This window comes from Lepus europaeus, chromosome 21 (assembly GCF_033115175.1).
Source record: "Lepus europaeus isolate LE1 chromosome 21, mLepTim1.pri, whole genome shotgun sequence".
NCBI lineage: Eukaryota > Metazoa > Chordata > Mammalia > Lagomorpha > Leporidae > Lepus > Lepus europaeus.
The window spans coordinates 23,055,446-23,065,260 of NC_084847.1; the positions used below are offsets into that span (position 1 = coordinate 23,055,446).

Genomic DNA, 9,815 nt, shown 5'->3' on the forward strand with positions numbered 1-9,815 from the left:
ACATCTGGCAGCTCTGCCCCCTTGCCACATGCTGGGCACCCTCCCCATGCAGGTCAGGATGCAGATGAACCTGGCGTCCTCCCCACAGTGGTGGTAGTGGTGGTGATTGTGCGTGCTGCTGCTGCACTGGCCTCAGGAACTTGGCACTTGAGCCTGGCCTGCTCTGTCCCATTTTGCAGGGCAATGCAGGGCGAGTCCTGGTGGCCATGACAGCAGAACTGACCCCTTTCTCTGCTCTCTCCTCCCACCAACCAGGGGTTGCTGGACTGACTCCAAGCTGGTGTGCCGAGTATCCATGCAGCTGCCAGCAGCCAGAGTGCGGGAGTCAGCATGGCTGCCCTTCACCTGGGAGGTGGCCATTGGGTGGATGCTGGTGGCCAACTGCCCCATGCCACTGGCCCCGGACAACAAGAGCAAGCAGCAGGATGAGCTGATCATGCTGAACGTGAATGGGCACTGCTTCCAGATGTGGAGGACCATGCTGGAGCACTACCTGGACATGCTGCTGGGCAGCACGAAGGAGTTCTTCTTCAATGAAGACACCAAGGAGTACTTCTTTGACCGTGACCCCAAGGTCTTCCGCTGTGTACTCAACTTCTACCACATGAGCAAGCTACACTACCCATGCTACGAGTACATCTTGGCCTACAACGATGAGCGGGCCTTCTATGGCATCCTGCCTGAGATCATTGGTGACTGCTACTATGAGGAGTACAAGGACCACAAGAGGGAGAACACTGAGTGCCTCATGGATGACAATGACTCGGAGAACAACCAGGAGTCCATGCCCTCATTCAGCTTCTGCCAGACCATGTGGCGCACCTTTGAGAACCCCCACACCAGCACCCTGGCCCTGGTCGTCTTCTACATCATGAGCTTCTTCATCGCTGTCTCAGTTATCACCAATGTGGTGGAGATGGTGCCCAGGAGCAAGGAGCTGCTATGTGGTGAGCATTACTCGGTGGCCTTCTTTTCTTTTCTTTTCTTTCTTTTTTTTTTTTTTTTGACAGAGTGGACAGTGAGAGAGAGACAGAGAGAAAGGTCTTCCTTTTTGCCGTTGGTTCACCCTCCAATGGCCGCCGTGGTAGCGCGCTGCGGCCGGTGCACCACGCTGATCCGATGGCAGGAGCCAGGTGCTTCTCCTGGTCTCCCTTGGGGTGCAGGGCCCAAGAACTTGGGCCATCCTCCACTGCACTCCCTGGCCACAGCAGAGAGCTGGCCTGGAAGAGGGGCAACCGGGACAGGATCGGTGCCCCGACCGGGACTAGAACCCGGTGTGCCGGCGCCGCAAGGCGGAGGATTAGCCTAGTGAGCCGCGGCGCCGGCCTACTCGGTGGCCTTCTGCCTGGACATGGCCTGCATCATGATCTTCACTGCTGAGTACCTGCTGCAGCTCTTCACCACGCCAAGCCGCTACTGCTTCATTGCAGCATCGTGGGCATCATAGATGTGGTGGCCAGCATGCCCTGTTACATTGGCCTGGTCATGACCAACAATGAGGGTGTGTCCGGAGTGTTCATCATGCTGCGCATTTTCCACATTTTCAAGTTCTCCCACCACTAGCAGGGTCTGCACATCCTGGGCTACATGCTCAAGAGCTGCACCTCAGAGCTCAGCTTCCTCCTCTTCTCCCTCACAATGGCCATCATCATCTTTGCCACTGTGATGTTTTACACTGAGAAGGGCTCCTCTGCCATCAAGTTCACGGCATCCTGGCCCCTTTTGGTACACCATCGTCACCATTACCACCCTGGGGTAAGTCAGCACCTGTGCGGTGTACCTAGGAGGTTGCAGGTGAGCCCTGGATGGGGGGGGGGGTGCCAGGCAGGTTGCCGTAAAAGGAGAAAGCCCAGGAGTGATGGGTCCGTGGCCTGTGGCTTTGAATCGAGTGTTTCTCTTTGGGCAGGGTCTTGTGTTTTGTAGAACAACTGTGACTGCTCCTTCTTCCAGCTGCTCTCTGCCTGGGGCTGTGAAGTACCAGGGCAGGTGGCTACACTGGAACCTGCAGCTGTGTGTATCCTGGTAGCCACAGGGAGGAAGAGGGCTGTGGGGAGAAAGGAGAGTGCTGTGAGGAGTGTGCAGGTTTCCACTGGCAGGGGACGCCTTCTTCGTAATTCTTCTCCGTAGTGCACCCAAGGCTGTTGCCTCTTTGGCCTGACTTTTCTCCTCTGCCTTGCTGGCAGAGGCTCCAGGGTTCTGTGGCTCTGAGCAGGCTTTCTCTAAGTGACTCTGGAACTGGACTTTCTGCAGAGCAAGGTGCCTTGTTGGTTTTTTTCTCACTGCAGGAGGAGCAGGCTGTCTCTCTCAGCCTGAGTCAGTGATTGAGTGACCTGGCCGGCCTGGGTGACTGTGAGGTCTGAGTGCGGTCAGACACAGGAGCGGCAACTGCATCTAAGCGGGAGATAGGTGCTCAGAGGAGTGGTGGGGGACTTGGCCAGGTCCCTCGCTTCCAGGCCCCCTCTCTGGCGGAGGTCCCAGACCTGTATGCATGGCCCCCAATGTGAGGCAGTGGTCTCAGGGGGGGAGATGACAATCTTCACCGTAACAGGATCAGAGCCCATCAAAGCAGCTTTATGGGGACAGATTTCCTCGGGGTTGCTGCTTCCACCACTGGGCGCCACTACACGCCACTGTGACAGAAGTGACACCCTCCACAATTCACAAACTGGGCCTGTGTTTGCTTAGACCAGGAAGCATTATATTGCTAATGGGGAATTCATGAAGCTTTTTATTTGGTCTTTGACAATTCAGTTGATGGTATCCTAGTGATTCGATTTTTCCCTGGCTGAAGCCCTGTGGTGATGGTGTCGGTTTTTCCATGGTGCTGCGTGCACTTATTGAGAGTGACTGGGTAGGTGACAGGACCTTTTAAAATGATGACATTTGTCATTCTGCCACACGGGGAGGGGGGAGGACAGTGGTGTCCACATCATTTCTGAAGGCCACGCTTGCTCCCTTTACCTCTCATCTATCTGACAGCACACATCCTGCCCCTCCCTCCCACTCCAACACTTCCAGTAGCTGCTCACCCAGAGTGGGGAGGACCATGATTCTGACTCCCTGGTGCCTTCAGGCACCCCTGGAAGGGACACAAGACAGCAGAGGGACGCCTCTGGCCTGCTGTGGGGAGAAAAACAGGGCATGTTGATGGCTATCAGAGTTAAACTGGGATCATCTCGGGCGATCAATGGAAACCTCGCTGGCCACCTGCTCATTACTTTTTATTAGTATAACAGCATATGGGTGTCTACTATGTGTCAGCAGTGTGCTAAGCACTTTGCATATATTATATCTTTAAGTCTTCTCAGAACAGCCCTGTGAGGTAAGAAGAAGTCTATACCCTTTAAACACGCAGAAGCGAGGCTCAGAGAGGGTAAGTACATTTCCCATCATCACATAGCTGATAAGAGGCATGGCTGATTTTCAGATACCAGTCTGGCTGCCTCCAGTGCCCTTGCTGCTTTCATTCTGACAGCCGACTTGGTCCCATGTCTTCAGGAAGCCTAGACAGAAGTCAGACCTTCAGGGCTGTGACTTTTCTTTATTATGGCCTCTGGGTGTGATGTTCTGTTCTGGTCATTTTTTGAGTCAAGACAGCATCAGGTCAGTGAGTACGGCCTGCTGGGTGCTGTGCTAGGCACACAGAGTGCTGTGAACAAAACACTCCCTTGTGGCAGCTGGAGATACTGCCTTAGAAATGAGTGGTTGCTCATAGCTGGAATCCGTGTTTTACTGCCACTGACGAAGCTGCTGCCTTCCTTTGGCATCGCTGAGGAATCAAGTCTGACACCAAGGGGCGGTCGGTCTTGACCTCAAACTTTCTTTCTTGGAGATGGGGACAGACTGAGGGCAGCAAGGAGTGCAGGGTGCCTTGCGCTGGGGAGGGCCATGCTTCCCCAGACCATGAGCCCCTCCCTCCACACTGGGTCAGAAACGAGCTTGCTTCCCCTTCCCCACACATCAGAAGGCTTCTGGTAACATGGCCAAATGGACAAGAAAGGAACCTTTGAGCAGTGTCTTCCCTCAGCTCAGAGGAGTAATAGGAAGGCAGCCTTTCTCTTCCCTTCCACCCCAGTGGGGCAGCTCTGCACTGGATCAGGCTGCTTTGACTCTGACCTGAGTTGGCAGTTGGCACCATTACTAGGCTCGTTGCTTGGCTATACATAGCAGGTGCTTGGCAAAATGCTTTTTAATGGAAGGGTCAGTGTAAATGGGGCACCTTCTCCATTTGCTCAGCCTGATGCTGTTTTCGGTCCCCTCTAGACATGCCCTCTCTTGGGGCTGGATCCAGGACTTGAACCTGCAGCCCCTGCAGCCCCCTCGGCCCCCTCGGCCCCCTTGACCCTTGTGTTCTGCCCTTGCTCAGGCCCCTCAGAGAGAAGTGAGTGGCTTCTACTTGCTGTCTGATCCACCACCAGGCATAACCTGCAGGACTGTGGGAATCTTCTTACCTCTATTGGAGGTCTTGCAGGCCTAACCCTGCAAACTTTTCCCTCTCCTCTGACTGGTTGGAGACTTGCTCTACCATTGCAGAAAGCCCTTCTTTTTTTTTGTACTGTTACACTGGCATTTGAGAGATGGTCCAGCTGCCTCCAGCAGCTCCCCACAGACCCCCACCTGTTCCTCTTCGCAGACCCTCCCTGCCCTGCTCTTTCCCTGAATTCCAATTTCTAGTGCACAGAGAGGTCATCCTTGGCTCATTGCAGAGTGAGACTGGCTGGCAGGCCAAGAGTCGATGTGCCCCATGAAGGCATTTGCTCTTCCCAGCTCTGGTTGCCATTCCTGCTTTCCTGGCACCTTGCTGATGAGTTACTCAATTATCTTCCAGTGAGGGATCTCCCAGAGCCAGTTATTACTGTTTATTTAATATCTCAAAACACCTTAAGCACAAAAGAGCAATAGCAGCCCTACCCCTATCAGGGCTGGATGGTGGCTTTCCTGCATGTTCTCCAACACTAGTGACCCTGTGATTCCCACCCAGGATTCCCTGGGTGCCCTGTTTACAATTGTGTTCCCAACTGCACCATTCAAGATTAATTTCTGTGCTTGTTATTGATGCTATAAATAAAATAAATTTGCAGTTATCTCAGTTAACAGCGGGAAGGGCTAACACAGAAACTTCCAGTATTAAATAACACCAATGGGTCAGGTTTGGGGATGTATTCTATGATGTAAACGACTCAAAGCAGATTTTCCTGTGTGGTTTTCCGTGGCATCACAGTGGGCCTGGACTGCGTAAGTTGTCTGGGGAGGAAGCTCCTGTGGGGGCGTGGGTAGCATGAGTGAGGAAAGCCTTAGGAGACTGTGGCCAAGGAGCACAAGTTGCAATGCAGATGCCTCTGGATCCCCTGGGCTTGGGGAAGTCACAGAGCAGTGCTGGTTGCTGCCCCATTGGCTCAGTGATGGAGTTGATACCAGCAGCCTAACAGTCACCTCATGCTCTGAGATGAGAGAGTTTGACAGTGCCCCAAAATCACTTTCAACAAAAACGGAATCTATTTTTCCTTCTTCCAAGCATGAAGCATCCCCTAGGTGATTCGAATTTCCCTTTAAAATATGATCCTGGGAGGGCCTGCCTGAGGTTCCAGGAGGCCTAGAGCCTGGCCTGGGAGATCAATATAGGCAACTACAGAATGGGACATTGGGACTCCCCCCAGGGCCAGTAAGTGGAGCAGATCCTGGCCTGATTGTTGTTAACCCTTCAGTTCCCAAAGTCTCTGCCTTCATCAACTGCCTCCAGGGCCCATAAGCTCCCCTCCCAACACCCAAGTGTCTTGTCCTAGATACTGGCCAGCAGTTCCTCCTGTGTGGTGGGTCTCCTGCCCAGGGGACTCTGATCATGGGATACTTAACTGGGAACAAATAACCTCCAAGTGTTTTCTTTGTGGACATTTCCTTACAGATGGTTCTCTGGTGCAAAATTCCTGAGACAGGATGGAGACCTGTGTTCCTTCATTTGTTCAACGTTTACTGAGTGCCTACTATGTTCCTGGCAGCATGGGAGGCTATGTGGGACCAGACACTGTGATCACACATCAGTCCAACATAAGGCACCTGCTCAGTTCTCTCTTTTGAACTGGAGCATGCTTCCCACTGTTTCTGAGAACACCTCCTGCCTCACATTATCTTGCCCAAGAGCTGGGTACCCCCTCCTGCCTCCCATCACAGCCCTTGCACTCCTCTTTCTTGCCGTTGCCACATCTTGTTAACCTGAGCTGCCTGTGCATCTCTCCTGCAGGTCATGAGCCCTCTGAGGGCAGATCTCCAATCCAGAGATCATTGCATGATTTGTGCCTATCCCAGGGCTGGGCTGTGGTGGGCCTCAGTAAACATTCACTCAGTCACACAGCTTGGGTGGCCCCCTGGCTTCCCCAGCTTCATATAGCCACACTGTCATGTCGGAGGGCATTTGTGGGCAGGGCAGAAGTAAGGAGGCCAAGCAGGTCATGCAGTAGTTCTGACTTCAGCTGTAGCAGGCTGGGGGCTTTTTTTTTCTCCCCTTTCCCCCTCCCCTCCCCTCCCCTTTTCCCTCTCCTCTCCTTTCCTTTTTTTTAAGATTATTTATTTATTTGAGAGGCAGAGTTAGAGAGAGAAAGAGGAAGAGTCAGAGAGGTCTTTCATCCACTGGTTCACTCTCCAAATGGCTGCAACAGCTGGAGCTGGGCCAATCTGAAGCCAGGAGCTTCTTCTGGGTCTCCCACATGGGTGCAGGGGCCCAAACACTTAGGCTATCTTCCACTGCTTTCCCAGACCTTAGCAGAGAGCTGGATTGGAAGTGGAGCAGCTGGGACTCGAACCAGCCCCCACATGGGATGTTGGCACCACAGGTGGAGGCTTAGCCTACTATGCCACAGCACTGGCCCCACAGGGGCTTTCTTGCAGAGGATCTTTGCACCTATCTTCGTCACTGCTTTTGGCTACTTGGCCATGCTGCCCCTTCCACATGACATTCCCCCTCATTCAGCAGATAGCTACTGAGTCCCCACTGGGCATTGGGAATACAGGGCTGAAGAAAGTACTCTCTGAGCTTGGGGAGCTTTTGCTCTGGTGCATGGGACCAGACTTGTGATCACTGCCATGAGTGGGACAGAGGTGCCACGCTAACCATCTGACAGGGGTGGACAGGGCTTCTGGGCTGTGGAGGGAGGGAAGATGAACTCACACAGTATGTTTGTGTGTGGATGCGGGAATGTGAGCTTTCTGGGGGCTTCACACCAGGACACTCACATTGGCTGTATCTTCCCATCCAGCAGTTCAAACAGCTGCAACTCCTGGAGGGAGATGTTGAGAATGGCACCCACTTTACAACTTTCTTCGGGAATCTCTCAAAGTCATTCTCAGTGCTTTTAATCCCTACCCAGCTCTCTGTGCTTTTATTTGGGTTTACTTCTTGAAACACACCAGTAAACATAGAGTTCTTCCCAAGGAGCAGCAATTATTCTGCCTCACCATGATGTAAACAGAAGGCAGAAGAGGAGGAGCCCCTCAGTCTCCCTCACCTGCTACAGAGCCCTGGTCCCTGTTCCATCCTGGCTGGGAGATCTTCCTGGCCAGGGAGAGGAGCAGAGCCTCTCTCTCCACCTGTGCCCATCCCAGGGCAGGTGGACAGATGCTTGATAGCATGTGGTAGCTTCCTGGTGGAAAGAATGTGACATTCAGTTCCTGGAACATAACCTATTAGTGGCTTTCCACAGGGCCACAGCTCTAAGTCAAAATCAAAACACTTGGTCTGATCAAAGATTTATTTTTATTTGAAAGAGTTACACCACAGAGAGAGAGGTCTTCCATCTGATGATTCACTCCCTAATTGGCTGCAATGGCCAGAGCTCTGCCGATCCAAAGCCAGGAGCCAGGAGCTTCGTCAAGGTCTCTCATGTGGGTGCAGGAGCCCAAAGACTTGAGCCATCTTCTACTGCTTTTCTCGGCCATAGCAGAGAGCTGGATCAGAAGTGGAGCAGCTGGGTCTTGAACCAGCGCCCATATGGGATGCCGGCGCTTCAGGCCAGGGCATTAACCCATGGTGCCACAGCATCGGCCCCAAAATACTTGTTCTCTGGTGTGCCTTTTCCAAACACACACACTACACATTTCTAAACTTCTCAATAATTTACTAGAATTTTTCAGTTTTCATCCATGTCTGTATTAGGTAGATTCAGGCTGAATTCTGTTCACCTGCAACATGCTGGATATTCAAATCCTTGCTTGAGAGCTCACTGAATTCAGTAAGAAATACCCAAGTGAATGGGCTGACCAACTGTGAGTTTGGGACAGCAGATACACAAGAGCTAGGTGGCCAGTTTCCTATCAGCTCAGGTAAACACCACTGGTGGGCTTTATCTGCAATTTTTGTATTGAAGTTTCAGCAGCCACGTGTTCCATTGATGATGCTTTCCTTTCTGTCCAGTCTCCTCTCCAACTGCTGTTTTCTTTGAACTATTTCTTGCCTTGATTCCTGCAAAGTCTCATCTGTTTATCTTCAAACCTCCATTCCACATACACTCAGGGTGATGAGTGCACCCTTTAGTATAGCTGATAGAATACTTAGCTGTGTAGTTCCTGCTCTGTCTTAACTTCATTCCCCCAAGTTACTTCCCCACATACACTGAATATCCTTACCATTATAAACTGATTGTAACTTACTTAATGCATCGTGTTTTGTGGTTGTCTGCCTTTAACTTTGCATTTTCCTTCATGCAAAGTGTCTTCTCCCTTTCCTCTGCCATTCATCTGCCCTTAGTGTTTCTTCCTGATACAACCAAAAAATCTTGTGCTTTTTTTCCTGATTCTAGCCTTAGATTCTCAATAGAATTGACCCTATTCTCTTTACCAACTTAGTACATATCTATTTTTACAGTTAGTATTCTTTGTTGCTATTGTTGATGTCTCTCTCCATGTCTTGAAAACCAAAGTGGGTTTGTATTTCGTTAATGTTTCTAAGAAAGTTTCTACACATTGTGTGATACATAGTAGGCACTCAAATATATCTATTATATGGAAAGGAGGACCAGTGGTTGGAATAAGGGAAAGAAGGAAGGAGGGAGAGAAGTACTGATGGGTAGATAGAAGGAATGAAGGAAGCAAAGAAAGAATGAAGGAAGTGGGAAGGAAGGAAGGATTGGTGGGTGAATACATAGATAAATATTAATGGATGAATGATTGTACTGATGGATACATAGATGGGCAAATGTATTATTGACAGATGTATGGCATTTCTAGTGATAATCTCTCAGCTACCAGATTCTAACTGAGCCCTATTCCAGACAAGGTGATAGAGCTAAAAATAACAATGGAGAACAAAACCAAAATATTGGCTTGAAAAAATTAAAAGTCTAATTTAGGCTCCAAATAACCACTTTGAAATCTTGCTGATAATGAGGTTTAACCAAAGTGTGATTCTTCTCTAAACTCCCAATCCAAGCAGGTATGTAATCAAGAGCCTCAGTAAGGGGCTGAAGTGGAACATTCCTTGGGTGTGCCTGTCTGAACAACATCTACTGGCTCCTGAAACACTGGCCAGGATCTTAAAAGGGAAGAAGGAATAAAAAATCCCCAGCTTAAGTTGTTTAGAAGATAACAAATAACCATTAACAAATGAGAAGCCTTTTTACTTCTTTTTTTATTGTCTGAAAACTTGAGCATATCTTCTATCTGAAGATCTCCATGGTTTTTTTTTAAGATTTATTCATTTATTTGAATGTCAGAGTTACACATAGAGAGAAGAGGCAGAGAAAGATAGAGATAAACAGGGAGAGAGGGAGAGAGAGGCCTTCCATCCGTGGGTTCACTCCCCAATCGGCTGCAATGACTAGAGCTGA

General features: G+C 50.5%; 1 pseudogene; it reads left to right on the forward strand.

Moving 5' to 3' along the window:
• Positions 1–295: 295 nt before the first annotated feature.
• Positions 296–1,759, forward strand: LOC133750456 (potassium voltage-gated channel subfamily D member 3-like; annotated as a pseudogene).
• The last annotated feature ends 8,056 nt before the right edge of the window (positions 1,760–9,815 follow it).